We start from the raw sequence: 23,177 nt of genomic DNA on the forward strand, positions 1-23,177 counted from the left end.
TATTATTGAAATACTTGTGAGAGCCTATTACAACAAAACTACAATCCATTTGGTGTGCAAGACACCAGTATATGGGACAGGAGAAAACCCTTAACTTCACGAAGTATGTAATAATCCCATTTCCAAACAAGGCAGGTAGCGACAGGTGTGTTTATTACCAAAATGGCTGTTACATAAGACATGACTCCACTTTCAAATCTCCCGCTCTGCGGAATGCAGCGGAGTTAGTGAGCTCTGACATGTGAGCACTACAAGGAGCCCACGGCGTGGACGATGTTTCGTGTCAGGAAGAACGACGTCTTCAGAGGCGAGAGTGCGGTGCGTTCGTGGAGCATCACATTCCCTTCTCCTAGTTTTACCAATGTCGAGCCCTTGTTTTAATCGGACGAAAGTAGTATGTCATGTCATAAATGTAACAACAACAGTCTGACGACGGCGCCCCCTTCTCAGTTCATGTGTGTACCCTGAAGCGGAAGTTTTGAAAGTGATCTGATTATAACCGCTTATCACATATCCAAACAGTACATTTCCGTATATGAGTTTCTTATGAAAACTTTTATCTACTAACCCCTTTCTACAGTCGATAGGAACTTTTAATAGGAATTGTGAAATACTCTGCGAAACCTAACTGAAATCTTCTAATATCTCCAGGTTTCTTGAACGTACACAATAATCTTTCATACTTCTTGAAATAACTGTTTCCAATGACCAAACTGATGTCTGTCGAAAATTTTACCAGCGGATTTTCCTTTCATATCTTTCCCCCCAACGCCATGTTCTCCTCTTTCTCCTTCGTCCCCTTTCCTCACTTTCTAAATTAATATTCCATTTCAATGTATTGAAAAATTTGTTTTATCTCATCAGAATTTTTTTCAACTTCGGCATCACGTATCTATACTCTTACGGTGGATTGTGGTTTCGTAGCTTTATGGTCAGATGTAGGTAGGTGGTTGTAATTCTGTGTTTACACTATGTGTACCGTTCTGTGACAATTATTTGGATAAAATACATAGTTTCCTTTGAGTTTTACCCGCATATGCGTGCCAACATCATTTTTTGCGTATACAAAATCCATTTCATGTCCAAAATACATTAAATGAATATCGTTCGTTTAGAGCAAATAAAATATTTTGCACAATGAAAATCCACTTATACTATTTCTTAAAACATTTACGGCAAAAATCGTACAAGAAGATACAGGTCAAAGAGATGCAGAACTTTTTCGAGCTTAGTTGCTGGATAGCAACATATGCCCAAAAAAAATTGTTACGTTACATTGCGGTCTAGATCCTGCAGGAAGAAACTCGCGTTAACGTCAGCTTAGGCTACTAAATTTCTGGTTACTTGTCCGTTCATTGCGTTACGTTGCATACCACTGCAAGTTGACATATTTTTGGGCATAAAGTGTTTCCAAGTCGCTTGTAGTATCATACCAGGCCCAAAGGAAATAGTGTTCGTCCTACTTATTGCTCTTATTCGTAACGAGGGTTAGCGACAAAGTGTGCCGTTGTAAGCAGAGAGATTGCTGAAGCCTCAAGTGTATTCGTCACTAACAGTAGTCGCTGATTTCTACAAGTATTTTTCAAATATTTTCAGTTAAGAGCTTAAACTGAACGGAACGTTATAGCTACTACCTATAATTTTTACTCTCAGGCGCCATCCTCGTTAGCATAAGAAACAGACTGTATTATCAGAAAATAAATAAACAAGTGAGTTATACCACTGCGTGCCAGTTGTAAGGCGTGTTGGTTTCTGTATATTATCGATGTGCACGTCAGAAAGAGAGCAAGTTACGTTACTGTTAAACAGCCTTTGGTGTTGTCGTAGCACAGTCTTTGCCTCTGCGCTGTCTGATACATTCTTAGTTGAAGAGTGGTAGAGGACGGGCGTATCTAGCAGTGCTGCGTGGCCTTGTGAGTGTATCTGTTAAATGAAGAAAGATTGATTGTAAAGGACATCAAGAATGAATAAGATGCATACATAATAAAGCAAACAGAATATAAATTTTGAATAATTTTATTTTTTTTTGAAGAGAAGAAACTTGAGTTAAGTGTGCAGCACTGCGCAGCTACTTTGTTAGAATGGTTGTTGTCAGCTAGTTAACTTTGTTCATTTGCTCAGATCTGAGAGGAAGACCACCCCACTTCTCTTAGTTACGCATTAACATATTAACTGAGTAAACTGTTTGATTTTTATAGAAATTTCCTGTTAACATTGTACCCTCTTTAAATCATTGTTCACTTTGTTAGGCGTATTATTGTTCAGATCTATGTTATGTGTGAATTTCAGCCGAAGTTTTACTCTGGCTTTTTGAGTACGTATTTCTTTCTAAAATCGATGACTTGGGATATCATTTCATTGGAATAGTTACTCTCCCCATCCCACTGTTTGTCATCATGCATTATCACATGCAACGATTCGAATATGTATTTAGAAATGGAAATCTAGCTTAGGCGCTGCCTACCTGCGGTTGGCTGTTGTGCTTTCGAGAAGTCTGCAACAATATTGTCAAGACGCGAGGTAAGTGGAAAGTTTGATCAGGGCCAGAAATTTTTTATACTTCAGTTGCGCGTTTAACATAAAGGCAAGTTGCATCCAGGTCAGTTACAGTTCACTTCAGATTAGTTATATAACAGTTTGTGGGAACATCGGACATAGTTTTGGTAATACGTAGACTTTTATAGAGTGGGAGGTAAAGTTGGGCTAAATTTCAGACTGAAACGAAAATACTGGAGAGGTTGCACAATTCAATATTCTATTTTACGTCTTGTTTTCGTATTTAACGTGCTCTGTTTCTAGATTTTGTGGGACAGATGCTTTCCAAAAGGTAATGATTACACTAATCAAATTTCGTAGTCTGTCCCTGAATTCCATTGCAGGATGGTAAGCACGATTTTGAAGTATACTGCCTGAAAAAAAAAAGCTCAAGCTCACGGAATACATGGCCTTGATGTCAGTATAATTTCGTTCACGTACACAGCATCGACGGGTGTGTAAATGATTAGAGTTGCAGTTCTCTATGATAAGTAGAAGGGCCACCAGAATGGTTCAAAATGGTTCAAATGGCTCTGAGCACTATGGGACTCAACTGCTGTGGTCATAAGTCCCCTAGAACTTAGAACTAGTTAAACCTAACTAACCTAAGGACAGCACACAACACCCAGCCATCACGAGGCAGAGAAAATCTCTGACCCCGCCGGGAATCGAACCCGGGAACCCGGGCGTGGGAAGCGAGAACGCTACCGCACGACCACGAGATGCGGGCGCCACCAGAATGCGTTAGTGTTGTCCGTGTTTAGTGTTGTTACCAGGCAGGATATATAAGGACGTGAACAGCATCATACATCGAGCGATCTCTTTGAAGAACATGGAGATACCGCGTAATCGTGCGAGACAGCGTTATCAGCAGCAGACAGAGTTTGAAAGTGACCTCATTTTGGGTCTCCATTTCGGCGGCTGGTCGAATCGTGCAGTATCCAAGTTTATGGGACATTCGGATGTGTCAGTGGCCCGATGTCAGACTTCATGGGAATGCGAGGGCAGGCAGTCACGTCGTCAAGGTTCCAATCGATCGCGTCTGACCACAAGAACGGAGGATCGTCATATTGCGCACCAAGTACGTAGTGACCCCTTCACTTCTGCATCTGCCATTCAAGAACAAGTAATTGCCTCCCTGCAGTGTTCTGTATCATCCTAGTAGCAGCCGAACTAGGAGCAGCCGAACTAGGAAATGAAGCCCCTTGCGTAGGCTGTCGTTAACACAACAACACCAAAGGCTGCATTTGAAGTAATGCCGTGACCAGAAGCATGGACTGGTGATGAATGGTGTGGCATTGCATTCTTCATTCGGCACAGTCCCACGTGACGACCGCCAGCGAGTTGGCCGGAAATTTGGGGAGCGGTCCCATTCTTCCAAAGGTGTGGAGAGTCACAGGGGTGTTACTCCTGACGTCACGGTTTGGAGAGTTATCAGGCGTGACTTAAGGGTGTAGTCCTGTTTGGATGCACGAAAAGTAGGTGATTTCAGTGATCTTTTTCAAGTAAAATAAAAAGGAATGCTAAAACTGTTGATGATAAAATTTTATTCCTTACACACCTGTTGTTATGAAATCATTTCTGTGTCCACATAGGACGCTCCCTGTAACCGCTGCACCAGGTGGAAGGACCCCCAGCACCCCATGACATTCATTGGTCATCGGCGGTAATTCTCGAAGCCCTCCTAATGAACCTGTAACAAAATAATCATGTATCAATGATTTTCAATATAATTTTCATCAACATACATAAGTTAACTGAAAAAGTTCTAACAAAATAGTGATATTGAAACAAGTCGTTTCCTCCGCCCAAAACTTCGAGACTAAAGCGTGCACCGAAAATAAACTTTTGAAGACATCGCAAAACGGCTAGGTACGCTGATACAATTCAGTTTAGAATGCCAATTCAGTTTAGAATGCCGGCATCGAATTGTGATTAAAATCGTGTGTACTGTTCTTAAGTTACTTTTCCCGCCAATTTGAAAAATAAGTTTTCGAAGAAAACGCATTTTGTTTTTGCTTAAAATGTTCTATGGGATGTCTGCTTTATTGTGGTGTCCATCTCAAGTTCGCCAGAAATTTCGTTATTGAGCTACAATGCAATTTGTAAGAAAGTGTCTCCGAAATCACTCACAATCGACACGGCTGCCAAAGTGGCGGCAAGTAATTTCAACGACGACCTAACACGCATTATAAAGGTGCAAGAACTTCGGACCGGACCAGCCTGTTACACTGAAGCACAGAATTGGAAGGAAAGCATATCGAGCGAGCTGAGTAGTTACATTCCTTGTAGTTAAGGTGCACATATCTTTAGTCAGCAAGTGAGCGATCCCTGAACCATAAAGCAATCCTTCAAAATCGAAAATGGAGTCCCCTTCCATCTTCTTCGTGGGCATGATGGTTCTACAGACATCTTTGGCAGCTTCTATCATCCACTACTCTGCTCGCTCGATATGCTTTTCTTCGGCTTTTGTGCTGAAGGTGAAAAAGTTGTTCAGTCGTCGCTGAAATTACGTGCTGCCACATTGGCCGCGATGTCGACTATTTTTTTCTTCGCTAAATGGTTTTCGGAGACACTTTTCACAAATTGCATTGTAAGTCGATAAGGAAGTTTCTGGCGATCTTCGAGTGGACACCGCAATAGCGTAGACATCCCAGAGAAAATTTTAAGCAAAAACAAAATCGATGTTTTGAAATTTTCAAGAGGACTGCCCCCTGAAGGTCACGATTGGCAGTGACTGAGGGAACTCTGACGGCACATCGACACATCATGGACATCTCGCGTCCTCATGTGTGTCTCATGCGGCAGTAGGGTCGTGGTGCCTTTTTTCAACTGAACAATACTCATCCAGACATCATTCGGCTATGAACTGTCTGCGTGAAGTTGAGTTATCCCTGCAGCTAGCAAGATCCCCAGATGTGTCCCCGATACAACACGATGTGTAGGACTAGCTCGAACGTCAGGCAATGTGTATGTAGTTCCGCCTGTCATACTCTGCATCTGCAATTGGCCTCTGAAATCCATTATGTATGTAAGAAAAGTTATTTTCTATATAGCGTCTCTCGTTAAACGACGTGAGTTTGTTACAGTATCCAGCGCTAGTATCCAGGATATCAAGGGCCAGTGACAACAGTTGGGGGCCAGCGTGCCTGAAGACAGCATACGACGGATTATGACACCCTTGTCAACCGAATAGGTACTTGCATCCAGGCCAAAGGGGGATGCAACATCATAATGATAAGTGGGGCTCATGCTGTCAAATTCTTCGTAAATTTGGCTCGATTTTGTGATCTCTCAAATAACATCACATATCCTCTCAACCAGTGATGTTTCAGTACGTTTCCTCCTCCACTTCCGGCTGCTTCATTTTTTTGTCAGGCAATGAATATGTAGTACCACTCTCCATCTGCAATTGGCCTCTGAAATCAATTCTGTATATAAGAAAAGTTGTTTTCTATATAATGTCCCTCGATAAAAGACGTGACTTTGTTACAGACAGACATTTTTTTCTGGCAGTTCTCTCGACTGCTGCGCAAACATTTTCTTACCACATCAGGGAATGCATCATTCTATTTCAGTGTCCTATAGCATTTGAAAGTACAAGAAGAAGAAGAAATTTACGAGGAACTAACAGTACCTGCACGTGACGGTACCATTACATCATAGAGAAATCTTGTCATCTCAGGGGTGCGTGAGACGTTTAGAAATCTTAGAACTCAGAAAGAAAAGTGTGCGAGGCATGAAAGAGAGTAGCCTTTCCTCCCCCACTGTGGCTGACGTGGTGTTCACACTGAAATTGTCGTAGAGAGGCCTACACCTTTCCTCCCTTCCCTCCTCCATTGTGTCTGACGTGGTGTTGACACTGAAATTGTCTGACACAGGCCAGCGCCAATGGGAAATGTCATTTAAGGAATTGGAAGAAATTACGAGCAAACTATGAATTTCACTCAGACTCGGCGATTTTGTGGGACCAATTTTAATAACTATCACATACTGTATTACAGTGGCGTTCGGGGACGAAAAGACCAGTCCAAGAAATACTAGCAATGGAAATGATGTAGTTGTACCTGAAGTAATTATGCTATTTTGCCAAATAAGCATATTTTTGGAGATCCGTGGCTATTATATGATAGAGAATGGTTATAACCTACGGCAACAACCAGTTACAGTTTGGTCTTGTTTCACTTTGCAAAACCCCGCGTATTTTTCAAATGGCTAACTGACCCAGAAATTTAAGATCTGGAACCACTTTAAGACCGAAGCTGGATTATTGTGCAGAAATGGATTAACTAACGGAAAGAAGTGCATAATATTAAAAATGAGGATCATTGAAGGTATTAGAAGAAACAAGTTTTGAATACATTAATATATTCAATTAAAACAAATGGGAAATGCATCTGAGTAACAACCCCCGTTACTATTAAAAAGCTGCACTGCATGGATTACAACAAGTGAACCTGCTTGTTTTCCGAGTCTTGAGAACGTGTCCTTGAGGCGCACCTGGCATTCAAAAATGATCTGCAAGCTTCCAATTAAACGACATAATGACCGTTGCCCTGACAGCTAGATTGAGAAAGGCATGCATCTACCACAACACTGCTGGACTTGGATAACTACAATGACCTGACTAAATTCTGACCAAGGACTGTCCTAAAGTGCCGCTGCCGCTAATAAGGCTCACTGTAAATTATCAGCGTGAGGCATTCAGAGCAGTTCTCTCACAACTGCCTCTCCGAATTACAGGGCGAGAGACGTCGTTCTGCTGTTGCAAACTCTGGATCTCCCACAAACTCCTGCGTATATCCGTCGTTGTCTCTGTCTCCGGATGAATTCTTCCAAGCGCACTCGCCTCCATCCCCAGAGGAGCTCCTAATTTTCCAGCTGAGTCGTACAGCCCGCTTTCCTCTTCCCGGCAAACAAGTGTTTACCGCCAGTCACTGTACAAGGATGCTCAGCCTGCTAATGACACGATGGCTTCTTCCACAAAAATCGTGACAAGAAAAACGCGCCGTGTTAAAACTCCGTGATATTCTGATCCACTCATCTTTTCTGGAAAACTTCTCCCTTCGATCAGTCTTAGTGACGTGCTACCAATAGTGTGTTTTCGTGCCAAACTGTTTTCGTAGCCCAACAGCTAGCCTCGCGTCAAAGGAACTCGGAAAATAAAAATCTGCGCTCGAGTCTAGGCTCTTATTTTGCCACTTTCCGTGTTATCTGATGAAGGAACTTTTTCAGAACACGCAGAGTGTCGATCTCTAGCTAAAAGAAGTTTCTGCCATCGGCAGTGCTCAGCTGCTAGGCTGGAGACGAGTCATAAATGAACAGCACCGGTCCCCTGGGACTCGCCCGGTCATGGCAATTTTTTTTTTAAAAAAAAAGACCTGTACCTTGTTAAATGTAGTTGAGGTATGAAGCTAGTTAAAAGTCAACACATACAGTCATCATTATTGCCACGATCCACCTCTTCATATTCCTCTTAGTGGAGTATAATTCTTGTATTAAATGGAAAAGGATATGCCAAATGGGCTGCTGCTTTTCAGTTTTAAATGAAACTCTAACATAAGTGAGTCCAAAACATGTGGTGCATCTATGTTTCATGCGTTGTTGTCAATCGACCACAACGTAGATCACTGTGAGTGAAGTTGAGAAGAAACAAACGAATGAGAAAGACGGTGAAACAGAAAAGTGGTCGAGGTGGTCGTTTCACGGCAACTCATCTGTACTATTGTGCTGTCAAGAGTTCCCTCAATCACTAGGAGTTGTTACCTAAAGTCACAGCTGATGGCTTCCCACACCATGGACGCCAGGAGCAACACGGCTGCGCCTCTCCAAACCATTGCAAGAATGGGATCTCATCCCAGCTCGCCGCCGTACTCGCTAACTACGGTCATCTGGGGCAGTGCAGAACCGCGATTCATTGCTGAACATAACGCTACACCATTCATTAGCAGCACGTGCTTCCCAGTCATGGCTCCATATCAAACACATGGGCTTGTGTTGTGGTGTTAACGCAGTAATATCGGTGACAAACGACTCAAAACCGCCGCGTCCTCACATCTTACTGCCGTTGTTGTTGTTGTGGTCTTCAGTCCGAAGACTGGTTTGATGCAGCTCACCATGCTACTCTATCCTGTGCAAGCTTCTTGATCTCCCAGTACCTATTGCAACCTACATCCTTCTGAATCTGCTGACTGTATTCCTCTCTTGGTCTCCCTCTACGATTTTTACCCTCCACGCTGCCTCCAATACTAAATTGGTGATCCCTTGATGCCTCAGAACATGTCCTACCAACCGATCCCTTCTTGTAGTCAAGTAGTGCCACAAATTTCTCTTCTCCCCGATTCTATTCAATACCTCCTCATTAGTTATGTGATCTACCCATCCAATCTTCAGCATTCTTCTGTAGCACCACATTTCAAAAGCTTCTATTCTCTTCTTGTCCAAACTGTTTATCGTCCATGTTTCACTTCCATACATGGCTACACTCCATACAAATACTTTCAGGAATGACTTCCTGACACTTAAATTTCTACTCGATGTTAACAAATTTCTGTTCTTCAGAAACGCTTTCCTTGCCTTTGCCAGTCTATATTTTATATCCTCTCTACTTCGACCATCATTAGTTATTTTGCTCCCCAAATAACAAAAGTCATTTACTACTTTAAGTGTCTCATTTCCTAATCTATTTCCCTCAGCATCACCCGAGTTAACTCGACTACATTCCATTATCCTCGTTTTGCTTTTATTGATGTTCATCTTATATCCTCTTTTCAAGACATTGTCCATTCCATTCAACTGCTCTTCCAGGTCCTTTGCTGTCTCTGACAGAATTAGAATGTCATCGGGGAACGTCGAAGTTTTTATTTCTTCTCCATGGATTTTAATTCCTACTCCGAATTTTTCTTTTGTTTCCTTTACTGCTTGCTCAATATACAGATTGAATAACATCAGGGATAGGCTACAACCCTGTCTCACTCAATTCCCAACCGCTGCTTCCCTTTCGTGCCCCTCGACTCATAACTGCCATCTGGTTTCTGTACAAATTGTAAATAGCCTTGATACCTCTGCAAAATTCTCAAAAGACGTGAAATATGTAAAATGAGGATAAATGATGCATTACATGCTACTACGATAACTATGCAGACATTTAGTTTGTCGAAGAATAAGTTTCATTTGCCTTTGTGAATGAAATAAATATTCGCTACGCGATGCACTGCCTCTACAAAAGGCACAGGAGGAATACCGAAGATCCCTACGCGAGGAATGTGCTATTGAATCAATAAAAGGGCAGAGACATCAGGAATGCAGAGATTTTAAAAATGTGCCACGTCATCCACGTCTCTGAAGTAAGAACATTTAGGCATACCGACTTGTGATCTTTTTGGGTCCTACAGGCTACGCTGGTGAGCGCGATGTTCATGGACGATTCGCCAGAGCGCTCATCAAACCAAATTTGAACATTCCTCTCATGCTGACTGAGGCCTTATTCTACAGCGTATTGTTTTGAGAATACCATTTGTATGAAGGGACCTTCCTCAGACACTGCCACCTGCAGCGCATCGAGATCAATCGAATCAATTTGTATTATAACTGAAAACTTTACAAAGAAGAAAACCATCCTGCACAGCTGTTTACAGACGATCTGGATCGATAGTCTCACGCTATCGAATCCGACCACTTGTCACAAAGAATAGGTTGCATCTAGCAGGAATTTTAACTCGGCAAGGGAGTGTGCGCTTCTGCCAAAGCAGTAGGTTTCATGTTTTCAGATCAGAGAGTTTGTAAGAGCGGCTTCATTGTCAACCAAATCAAGATGCATACTGACTAGCAGCAGGTGTACCCACAGTCATGAAAAAGTCTCAGGCTCCATCATCATTCACTGCAGAACTAAAGTGAGTTGTTTCCTTCACCTCTAGCTCAAGTCCTGGGTACCTTCTTTGGTGGCAAGTGATTGCGAAAGGTATCGGACTTGAAGAAACACCAGGATATTGCTAGCTGACGTATCGGAGAGCTGTAGATAAGAGTGAAACCCGCTCGTTTTTGGATTAGTTCTCTTATCTCTCACCACAGTCGTTACTCTCTTGCTCTGTTGTATTTCATATGAAGGGTCACGTACGGAGTGGGGAAGTTGTCACGTGAGGAGGGAGACTTGCACCGACACGCACGACTCGTGCGGATTGAACAGGTGTGGAGCGGAACGAACTCGCTGGCGACAACAACGGAACGTCTGTTAGAACGCTTGCGTCTTTCCCAGTCGGCCAGAGGCAGCGAAAATAGCCTGCCGGAGACAGCGGCGTGGGAGTGCGCCGAGCTGACGACCGCCACCGCCGGGCGCCGCACAAGAGAGGTAAGGCGGTCTCCGCCACTTGTCTACTGCACGTGACACCTGTCTAAGGCTTCCAGCCCGCGTTTGTGGTTCAAAATACAGGGCTGCACACCAGTTCTGTTTCGCTCTACATACACTACCTTCCACGAAACAACCATACCTGCCCTCATTTTCTGCAATTTCTTTTTTCCCGCCTCGGCAGGGTACGCAACTCGTGCGACTTCGATCGAGAATCCACGAAGTCCGGCACACTACGTTGCTGTTCAAAGTTAATGTTCTAAATATCGGTTGTGCATAACTCTTCAAAGGCCACGAACCAACGTAGAAATTTTCATAGTCCTGCTGTTCTGAGTTACTCTACGACCACAACTGTCGAGAACTTCTCTAAGCTCCCGAACTCTTGAAGAACTTTAAGAGCCGCTAGAACTGTCACCAGAAAATTATCATACAGTCTAACCGCGAGTGGCACGCCGCTCATCCGCGCCCGTCTCGACTCACAGAGGTCGTACAGCGGACTGACCAGGGCCAACACGGCTGCTGCTCCTCGATGCGTCGCTACAAAAACCCACAAGCTTACACATATCTTACATATTACTTATACAACTGCACATCTAAACACTTTACATGACTAACACTTGCGGTGCGATACTTTTGAGATGTTAAAAATGCAGGTTTTCTTGTCTTTTAATAGTAAATCTAGTATAACGTCTTTCATTGGCTGTGTGCGAATTTTTTTAACGAATAAAAATTAAAGAACAACAGCCTTTAGCCGCAGTCGTGATTTTATTTCAGTGCACGATGCATGTCGAGGCCTGGGGGCTCATCTTCCGGTGCTTTGGCACTTTCCAAACCTAAGTTGATACTGGTCCAGGCAAGATTACGTTAATATATTAGAAAGTGGCACATTGTGGACTTAAAATTACAAAACTAAGATACACTCAAAAATAGCTTACTGTTTCCAGTAGTTGATACAAAGTGTTGAAGTACAAAATTACAATATTTAGGCAAACTGAAAAATAAATTACTATTTTCGGTAGTGGACACATATTTTGAAGTATAGTGTGAGTGGACATATTTGTTTAGTAAAGGGTATCTATTCACAATTCATAATACAACAGCGTTGTATCTTCTTTGAAATAACAACAGCTGCATATTTGTACGAATGCAGCATATTTACATTTAAATTCTTTGGCTTGTTCTGACTTCTGTTTACAAATGTGCTGTATAATTGAAGGTGTATACATGTACATAAACATGTCTACTCATATTATACTTCAAAACCATATATATACTACTGGAAACAGCAATTTTTCCTATTTGTACTCACCAGTGCCACATTGTAATATACCAGTGTAATCTTACCAGGACCAGAATTAATCTAAATTTCGAAAAACAATTGTTGCGGACTGTCAAAGTACCTGAAGATGAGCACCCAGGGCTCGAAACGCGCTGTGCATTGAAATAAAATCACTATTGTGACTGAAGGGGGCTGCTCTTTCTTTTACGAAAGTAGTACAGTCACGGAAGAAACACTTACAACAATTGTGTCATTTGTCTGGAAGGACGTATTAATTTTAGGTTTCTTGGAGTTGTTGTTGTTACTAATATTGTTTGTGAAATAGTTGCGGTATGCGATGGTGTGCTCCGACGGATGAGCTTTTTATGTGTTGTTGTATCTGTATTGTTTTAATTTTACCGTTTTCTATTTATATCTTCATTTTAATGGTGTCGTCAAGTTTGTGTACTGTATTTCCATCCTATCAATGAGTTAACATAGTGTGAACCTTACATCATACATAAATAAAATGCACGCTACTAACTGTGGATTTTCTCCGCTCAAGTCTTATAATCCGTCATCAACACAGCGATTTTACAGGGTGTTGTTGTGACCTGAGAGCTAGCTCACGATAAGAGTGAAGTGGATAAGCTAACTGCTCGTGGAGATGTGGGCAAATAAAGGGTGTGGTTTATGCCTTTAGCACCTCCAGTTCTTCTCGCACTTGGTTCGGTATCTTCCTCTACACACCGCACCACTTGCTCCTCCACATCCGGCGTGCAAAGTGCGCACGTCTACCTTGTTCTCAATGTGAATGGTACCGTGTCCAGAAATCTCTAGACCACATCTGCTGAACATACTTTCTGGTGATTTGCGGCGTCTGGAACGTGGCGCGTGCCTGACGATGAACATAGTTGACGAAACCACTCCAGAATATCGCGTCTATCATTTTCGGCATGGAATAATAGGACCCCTATTCACTGTCTGCTTTGTTCGCACTCTGCAGTACCGCTGCTCAGCACCGCCTCGAAACGATACGTACGGAATGGCTGATGCAGGAGGTAGTTGTAAGCCCAATGTCTGACAACATCTGTCAGAGCACTAAGTTCAGAAAAAAGCATAGCCAGTAATAAATGAGCAATGATCCCCAACAACGAGACTGCCAACTTTGCTCGTCTTTCTTTCTTTCGCTACTGCCTTTATACCGCATGGTGCGCGGGGTCGGCAGTGTTAAGTACGGATTTGGCATGGTTAATTTTTAAGGGATGGCCGGATGCCCTTCCTGCCGCCAACCCATACCCCCCGGGACGGAATTAGTATACCCCAGATCGTTAAATAGTGTGAATGTCTGCGAGTCGTGTAACTGAGGTGGAATGTGGGGACCAGCCCGGCATCCACCTAGTAGGACGTGGAAAACCGCCTAAAAACCACGTCCAGGGTGGCCGCCACACCGGCCCTCGTCGCTAATCCGCCGGGCGGATTCGATCCGGGGCCGGCGCTCGTACCCGAATCCAAGAAGCAGCGCGTTAGCGCTCTCGGCTGCCCTGGCGTGTTCTAAGACTGCTCGTCTGCTGATCATAAGATGGCCAATGCTTAAAAAAATATTCGTTTTCGGACACAGTTTTACCGGATCTTTTTCCTCTACCTTCGAGATGTACAGCGAAGGGACTTCAAAAAGTAAGTTGACGTTATCACTGCAAGTCGATTGTGTGTGTGAATTCATAAGGGACCAAACAGCTAAGGTCATCGGTCCTTAGACTTACACATTACTTAAACTAAAACTAACGTATGCTAAGAACAACACACACACTCATGCCCGACGGAGGACTCGAACCTCCGGCGGGAGGAGCAGTGTAATCCGTGACATGGCGCCTCTAACCAGGCGGCCGCTGAGTGCGGCACGGTAAGTCAAGTAACTTTCATAGAATGGTGTAATATGTTGTGGATTGGCAAGGCAGCCAACCAACTATGACAGGAAGCCGAAAGGCACGCGTTTAAGCTCACGCAGGCTGGCGTGAGGTCTGTAACAGGACAAGGAAATGAGACTAGCAAAAAAGGAGGTAACTGGTAGAATACTTAACTTTAATCCATTAATGTTGAATGTAGCTCTTGTCTGTACATTATTTACAATATCAATAGTAACTGATAATGGCGCCTTGCTAGGTCGTAGCAAATGACGTAGCTGAAGGCTATGCTAACTATCGTCTCGGCAAATGAGAGCGTAATTTGTCAGTGAACCATCGCTAGCAAAGTCGGCTGTACAACTGGGGCGAGTGCTAGGTAGTCTCTCTAGACCTGCCGTGTGGCGGCGCTCGGTCTGCAATCACTGATAGTGGCGACATGCGGGTCCGACGTATACTAACGTACCGCGGCCGATTTAAAGGCTACCACCTAGCAAGTGTGGTGTCTGGCGGTGACACCACATAATAGACGTCGTAGCAACGCAGACGGATGACATTATTTCTCAACGTAGTCACCAAAGACTCTGTAAACAGCGGCCGGAACGTACTAGCAGTCGTTCAGTTACTCGACGATAGAAGTCTGGTCCTTGGTCACTGAGACAGTCGAGAAACGCTGTGTGAACTTTCTCATCGTTGGAAGATCTCATTCCCCCCACCCCCCTCCACCCCCCACCCCCCGCGAAATGTTTCCTTCACCTTGTCGAATTGTCGGAAAGATGGGCACTGTCGCAGGGTGCAACATTTGGACTTGCCGATCTGATCACCCACATCTGTGTGGCCTTGGTCAAATCGTTGTGACCATTTGACTGCGGGTGGACGCGATATTGCATTTAGTCTCTATACCGTCACAATCTCACGGTGAATCTGTCTGTTTGCCCACAAGAATTGTACTGTCCCGCATACCTGAACTTTCGGTGTGTCTGCAGTTGCCGCAATATTTCAATCCCACATTTTGGGGCACCTGTTAACCGTACCGCAACAGAACTGTCTCTGCAGACTGTAAATCGTGGTCTGGAGAGTTATGTGCCTCGTAAGTAGATAAAGGATGAAAAAGACCCCCCATGGTTTAATAATGAAATTCAGGGAATGTTGAGGAAGAAGAGGCTGTTGCACTCTCGGTTCGAAAGGGAACCCACAAATGACGACAATCGAAGGTTAGTAGAGATTCGAGCGTCTGTGAAAAGATCTATGCGCGGAGCATACAACACCTACCACCGTCACACCTTAGCAAAAGATCGGCAGAGAACCCGAGGAAATTCTGGTCTTACGTTAAATAGCTAATCGAATCTAATGCATTCATTCAGTCCCTTGTTGACCAGTCTGGAGTGCCAGTTGAAGAGAGCAAAATGAAAGCTAAAGTTTGAAATTTCACCTTCAAGAAATCGTTCACAGAGAAGAACAGTACAAACATTCCGTCGTTTGACCAAGATTTGAATCCCAGGTCCGGATGGAATCCCAGTTCGATTTTACAAAGAATATTCCACGCCACTGGCCCCTGATCTAGCTTGTATTTACCGCAAATCTCTCGCCCAGGGCAAAGTCCCAACTGACTGGAAAAAAGGCGCAGGTGATTCCAGTATATAACAAGGGGAAGGAAGGACCCGTAAAACTACAGACCAATATGCCTAACTTCTGTCTGCTGCAGAATCCTTGAATATAATAAACTTGCCGGCCGGGGTGGCCGAGTGGTTCTAGGCGCGATCGCTACGGTCGCAGGTTCGAATCCTGCCTCGGGCATGGATGTGTGTGATGTCCTTAGGTTAGTTAGGTTTAAGTAGTTCTAAGTTCTAGGGGACTGATGACCTTAGAAGTTAAGTCCCATAGTGCTCAGAGCCATTTGAACCATTTTTTTTTATAATAAACTTCCTTGAGACTGGGAAGCTCACGTCCACGAATCAGAATAGTTTTAGAAGGCATCACTCGTGCGAAACTCAGCCCGTGCTTTTCTCGCATGATACACTGCGAACTATGGATGATGGACAACATTCAGATTCCATATTTATAGATTTCCGGAAAGCATTTGACACGGTGCCCCGTTGCAGGCCGTTAACGGAGGTACAGCATATGGAATAAGATCACAGATATGTTGTTCTTGACGACGAGTGTTCGTCAGAAACAAGGGTATCGTCAGGAGTGCTCCAGAGAAGTGTGATAGCACCGCTGTTGTTCTCTGTACACATAAATGATTTGGCGGACAGGGTGGGCAGCAGTCTGTGGTTGTTTGCTGATGATGCTGCGGTGCACGGTAAGGTGTCGAAGTTGAGTGAGTGCAGGGAGATACAAGACGACTTGGAAAAAATTTCCAGTTGGTGCGATGAATGGCAGCTAGCCCTAAGCGTGGAAAAATGTAAGTTAAAGAGGATGAGTAGGAAGAAGATACCTGTAATGTTCCGATACAGTATTACCAGTGTAGTGCTTGACGCAGTCAATTCGTTTAAATATCTGGGCATAGGATTGCAAATCATATGAAATGGAAGGAGCATATGAGTGCTGTAGTGGGGAAGGCGAATGGCCGACTTCGGTTTATTGGGAGAAATTTAGCAAAGAGTGTTTGACCTGTAAAGGAAACCGCATATAAGACGCTGGTGCGAGCTAGTCTTGAGTACTGCTCTAGAGTTTGGGATCCATACCACGTCGAGCTGAAGGTAGACATCGAAGCAATTCAGAGGCCGGCTTTTAGATTTGTTACCGATAGGTCTGAATAACACGTGAGTATTACGTATGTGCTTCGGGAACTTAAAAGGGAATCCCTGAAGGGAAGGCGACGTTCTTTTTAGGAACACTGCTGAGAAAGTTTAGAGAACCGTCATTTAAAGATGACTGCAGTACTGCCACCAACATACATTGCGCGTAAGAACCACGAAGATAAGATACGAGAAATTAGGACTCATATGGAGGCATATAGATAGTCGTCTTTCCCTCGCTCTGTTTGCAGGTAGAACAAGAAAGGAAATGACTAGTAGTGGTACAGGGTAGCCTCCGATACGCTCCGTACGGTGGCTTGTGGACTGTCTATTTAGATGTAGATGTAGAAGCGGGAACATCTACTCTCTCTTGCAAATGCGCCACCCTTGTTACACAATGACCTTCGCGTGAGACGTCAAGCGTAAGATATTTTCCGTATCTCACGCAAGAATGAAACACACCGTATAATGTCGTACATGTAACTACCAAAATATTGGTAAACATGAATGGTCAGTCACATTTTCATTTGCAAATTCTGGAGAAGTGTACGCAGTTCACTGACTTCTCATGTTAAGTTCATACCGATGAATCAGTGAAAGGCAACACTCAGCAGCCCAAGCAAGCAATGTAAGCCCAAATTAATCTGCTCTGAGAGTGAAAAATATTTTTACAAATTCCCACGACATATTTACATATCACGACTAACTTTCCTGAAATAACTTCGGTGACTAGAACTAACTAACAAGGATAGGTAGTTTATATGGAATGTAACAGCCTCTCTTTTAGGATCAAATGACATTTCTCTTCGAGTTTTTCGATCAATAATAAGTTTCCTTGATGTAAACACTGAAGTCTAGATAGTGACTGCCCCATTAGAAAGGTAACCCTGTCATTGTTGTGCAGTTTGTTTTCACCAATTGGCTGTCAAAAATTCTGTAGTGCAAGTCCGGATGTTCTTATACCCAGTAACGTATACATTTCTTCATTCCTGTTGTATAGATTCCTACAGTCACATCCCCTTCACTATTGCGAAAGTCACAATACAGCCTCTGACGGAGCGTTTGTGTTAGCCATCATAATTCACTTGTGAAAGACAAACAAGTGTAACTTCTCTGTAGTCCCCTTGCCCCCGATTATCTTTGATGTAGTCCTCTTGGTCAACACGTCAAAATATGTGAGTTGTCGCAGATTATTAATGGAATCTTACGGAAAGGTGAGGGATCTGAATTTAAAAATAATCCCCGGTGATGCATAAGGCTGTTTTGTTTTCACTTACTGGAGATTGTTAAGAGTTTGTGACGCTTTCACCGTGACCGCACAAAACATTGACTTGTTCTCGACCTGTTCCCTTAATCCTGTAAGGAAAGAGTCAAATATGTCTGCAGGTACTATATGTTTACCACTTTCTCGACGGCTAATACATTTAGAAACTAAAATTCATTTTTCAGTTCCAGTGTTCTGACTTATTAACTGATCAACTGCTTCAGTATCTTACCTGGCAATTAATGAAATATGACTACACGACAAGGGCGATCTAAATGAAATTCAAAACGGAAATAATCTTCACCCTCTGGATCTCTATAAATGTCCGTCTCCGTAGTTAAGTGGTCAGCGCTCTTGATTGCCCTGTGGGGGACTCGGGTTCGTTTCCTGGAATTTCCCAGGATTTTCCTTGGTAGAAGGACTGGTACGGAGTGCTCTCAGCCTCGTGAAGACACCTGAGGAATCTATCGACCCAATATTAGCGGTTCCAGGATCAAGAAACCCGACAATGACTGGCAGAGCGGTGTGCTAACTACATCCCCTTCTATACCGCATTCAGTGACACCATTAGCAGAGGATGACACAGCGGTCGGTCGGGACCCTGTCGGCTCGTCTACGGCCAGAATGCGAAACTTTACCTTTTCCTTTATATCTGCAAACAGCATCTTATTCACATTTGATCAGCTTGCAATTTTCCACAACTGCTGCCAGATTTTAGAATAGTTCCCCGAAACCTATTCGATTTTGAAATTTGCTGACAGCCAACAACCATCTACCATCTGAAAATGTAAATCGTGGGGAATGCTCATGCCGACTGAGCTTTCGAGGCCCACAGTTGAATCCGTCTGTAAGCCTCACGATAGTGTTCACTCTGCGACATTGCTATAGTCTTCTTTACATTTTTTTAATAATGGAGTTTGAGAGTTTTTTTCTTGTTATCCGACCTTTACTTCGTAACTGACACCAATTTCACTGAAGATTAACTTTTCCCAACTATTTCAGTTCTAAGGATAGTGACGAAAACTAATATAAAATTTTCTTTTGTTTCAGGATCGTCAACCGCTCTTTGGAAGCAAAGGTGAGTACGACAAAGTGCCTCACGTGGGTATTTGCACACTGTTATTAATTAATATGGACGCTAAATGTGGACTACAAGCAATATAGACGAGAGAAAATAGAAGATTTTGGTGTTTTAGAAGATTATATTCGTAGATCTTCATAGATTAGATGGATAAATAATGAACTCACTAATTATAATCTGGAAGAAAGAAAGGAATTTTCTGTCAGAATGTGACTAAAAGGTGTAGATTGATAGGGCGCATTCTGAGACATCAGGGAAAAGTTCATTTCGTAATGGAGGTAAGGATAGTAAGGTGCTAAAAAAAGATTAGAGGGAAACCAAGGGCTGAATGCAGGAAGTAGATTAAAGTGGACGATGACACTTTGGCCACAGATTTTACAAATACACAGCGCAGTATCTTAACATGTAAATTTAATGGAATAATTAATTGTAATGTACATCGTAGATGAGCTCAAAAATCTGCTTCCCATTTGAGTCCACCACAGCAGGCGCACGTCTTGTCGCCCGCTCGACGCCTGATCTGTTCTCCAATACCATCCGCAGTTGACGCCGCCTGAATCCACCACCAGACCGAGGCCTCAGATTATAGATGCTGTGACAGTTCAGTACGCGAAAGTCCAAGTGTGTGAGGTCATGGATCTTGTAGAAAACCGAAAATTGGGACATCTCTGTGTCCAAGAAAGACGCTGTCCGAGGCACAAAGAATAACAGGTGTGAGCACTACCTTACTAGATAAAGACCTTTGGCTTACGAGCATTTAATTGAGGTATGTGACACACATCTCAATTGTGAAGGTAATTTATATGGTCAAAGAGCCATTAATATGATCAGTCTTGAAGAGCGTCATTCCAGCGTGTGTGTTCACATGCGTTATGTTTATACATACATGCAAACACACACACACACACACACACACACACACACACTGAGAAAGAGACACAAGAAGTTAACCGGAGAATTCCGCCATCTTGTATCCCCCCGCAAAAGTAAAAGAATCTGCTTAGTAGATGGCAAGTGTTTTGGTGTATGATCTAGCCTAACTCACTGCATAATTTCAGTCGACCCAATCCCAAAGAAAGCAGGCGTTGACAGATGTGAAAATCACCGAACTATCAGTTTAATAAATCACAGCTGCAAAATACTAACACGAATTCTTTACAGACCTCGACCTCGGGGAAGATCAGTTTGGATTCCGTAGAAATATTGCAACACGTGAGGCAATACTGACCTTACGACTTATCTTAGAAGAAAGATTAAAGAAAGGCAAACCTACGTTTCTAGCATTTGTAGACTTAGAGAAAGCTTTTGGCAATGTTGACTGGAATATTCTCTTTCAAATTCTAAAGGTGGCAGGGGTAAAATACAGGGAGCGAAAGGCTATTTACAATTTGTACAGAAACCAGAGGGCAGTTATAAGAGTTGAGGGGCATGAAAGGGAAGCAGTGGTTGGGAAGGGAGTGAGACAGGGCTGTAGCCTCTCCCCGATGTTATTCAATCTGTATATTGTGCGAGCAGTAAAGGAAACAAAAGAAAAATTCGGAGTAGGAATTAAAATCCATGGAGAAGAAATAAAAACTTCGACGTTCCCCGCTGACATTCTAATTCTGTCAGAAACAGCAAAGGACTTGGAAGAGCAGTTGAACGGAATGGACAGTGTCTCGAAAGGAGATATAAGATGAACATCAACAAAAGCAAAACGAGGATAATGGAATGTAGTCGAATTAAGTCGGGTGATGCTGAGGGAATTAGATTAGGAAATGAGACACTTAAAGTAGTAAAGGAGTTTCGCTATTTGGGGAGCAAAATAACTGATGATGGTCGAAGTAGAGGGGATATAAAATGTAGACTGGCAATGGCAAGGAAAGCGTTTCTGAATAAGAGAAATTTCTTAACATCGAGTATTGATTTAAGTGTCAGGAAGTCGTTTCTGAAAGTATTTGTATGGAGCGTAGCCATGAATCGAAGTGAAACATTGACGATAACTAGTTTGGACAAGAAGAGAATAGAAGCTTTCGAAATGTGGTGCTACAGAAGACTGATGAAGATTAGATGGGTAGATCATATAACTAATGAGGAGATATTGAATAGGATTGGGGAAAAGAGAAGTTTGTGGCACAACTTAACTAGAAGAAGGGATCGGTTGGTAGGACATGTTCTGAGGCATCAAGGGATCACCAATTTAGTATTGGAGGGCAGCGTGGAGGGTAAAAATCGTAGAGAGAGACCAAGAGATGAATACGCTAAACAGATTCAGAGGATGTAGGTTGCAGTAGGTACTGCAGTCTCAGGGCTGAAGACCACAACAACAACAACGCTGCTGCGCATTTTCTTGTGTAGACACATTCATACACTGACGGTAACGGTCAGTGTTGAACCATGAAAACCTGAGCCGAGCACCACCAAACTGATACGCCATTATTGTCGCACCTGTGGGATCCGCCGACGAAAATGTCGTCCTCTTGCGATCTTTCCAGTGCAGAAAAAAGCCGCTCCTTCGGAGGAAGAACTGACTACATGATGACTGTTGGGTGTGCGTAACGTTAATAGATCTTGTCAGGCGGAGATCGCAACACAGGGTGCCTAGACGGGTCCACGAGCAGCTTATCACCATCTTTCTGACTTTGTAAAAGGTCGAATGATTCGCCTGAGGGATATGGGAGTATCGCATCGACAGATCTGACTGCAGATCGAGTGGTGACACGATGTATTGAGGACAACACTGCGCCAAGAAAACTGGGAAGGCGTCTCTAAAGAAGGAGGAGACCACGAGAATATCGCCGCGCTGCTCTACTACCTCTGACGTATAGATGGATGAAAAACAAGTGAAGTCAGGGCAGAGGCAACAGGCAGAATTGACGGGAACATATTACCGTCAAGGTGGGTTGAGGTCTCAAGCTGACATCCGTCACTGACCGCTGACACCACACCACCGAGTGTTGATGGTATAGAGCCAGAGCGAACTGGAACGTTGAGCCATGGCCGGCTCGGATCGATCCCGTTGTATCAAAGCAATCAATCTCGTCGTACCAAAGAGCTTTGTCTCTGACCGCAGAAGGGCAGTGCGGCCGAGCCTACGGGAGAAGTGTGGAGTGTCTGATGTTAGGCTAGGTTAGGTCAGCTTCCGCCAGGAAGAGGTTCCAGACAGTCAGTGGGGCTAGACACCGCGACGCTGGCGCAACCAGTGGCCGTTGGTAGCGGGGCACAAAAAGGATGTGCAGTCTTGAGAAGAATGCCCCTGATCGTTTTAGAGTTGATTCCATGCTGGATTATGGACTACGCTACAGGTCAGGGATGCAACTGCATCAGAGAGACTGCGCGTCGGTCGATGTTACTGGTGAGGACTTGCGTTTGAACGCTGTGTCCCCTGATATCTAGTTGGCTCCTGGTCGTGCTGCGATTAAAGCCACACACCGGTTGCGGCTACAGTTAACTGATCAAAACCTTCTCTGTTGATATTATTGTTTAATCTGAAATAAACTCAAGCGGCACTTATGTACGCTCAGTTACGTAATCTGGTAATGATATGTTGTTCGTTCTAAACTTCACGGACTGTACGAACTGCAGTGATTCAGCTAAAGTTGTTACTAATAGTTCTCAACTGGTACGTCTCGGAGAAATCGACTGCATATTTACTATCGTAATTGGTGCGTACTGGGATAAAGAACGGTTCTGACTATTGTTCATATTGGGTGACAATTATTAAATTTGTTGCAAACTACAGCGTGCAAACACTTTGTTCAACATTTAAACGTCACAACAGATATTCGGCTTTAGGTTATGACATAATCGATATGCCTGCCATCATTGTCGATGATGTGGTGCAGACGAATAGCGAAATTCTGCGTGACCCACTGAAGTGTCGGAATATCTATGCTGTCGATGACCTCCTAAATGGCTCTCTTTAGCTCAGAAATACTTTTGGGATTATTGCTGTACACCTTGTCTTTAATGTAGCCACACAAAAATAGTCGCTTGTGTTAAGATCCGGAGAACATGGCAACCAATCGAGGCCCGTGACAGTCGCCTCTGGGTACCACAGAGCCACAGTGC

At 43.5% G+C, this 23,177-nt stretch overlaps 1 protein-coding gene across 4 annotated transcripts in view; it reads left to right on the plus strand.

The window, feature by feature from the left end:
• The window catches only part of LOC126481181 (Na(+)/H(+) exchanger beta-like), a 1,115,178-nt gene that overhangs the window by 156,145 nt on the left and 935,856 nt on the right, over positions 1 to 23,177 (plus strand). For all 4 annotated transcript variants that reach the window (XM_050104755.1, XM_050104758.1, XM_050104760.1 and 1 more), the window contains exon 2: positions 19,097 to 19,124. The gene's annotated coding sequence lies outside the window, so the exon portion shown is untranslated. The remainder of the gene's footprint in view (positions 1 to 19,096; positions 19,125 to 23,177) is intronic.

The sequence above is a fragment of the Schistocerca serialis genome, chromosome 5, assembly GCF_023864345.2.
Source record: "Schistocerca serialis cubense isolate TAMUIC-IGC-003099 chromosome 5, iqSchSeri2.2, whole genome shotgun sequence".
In the NCBI taxonomy this organism is placed as follows: domain Eukaryota; kingdom Metazoa; phylum Arthropoda; class Insecta; order Orthoptera; family Acrididae; genus Schistocerca; species Schistocerca serialis.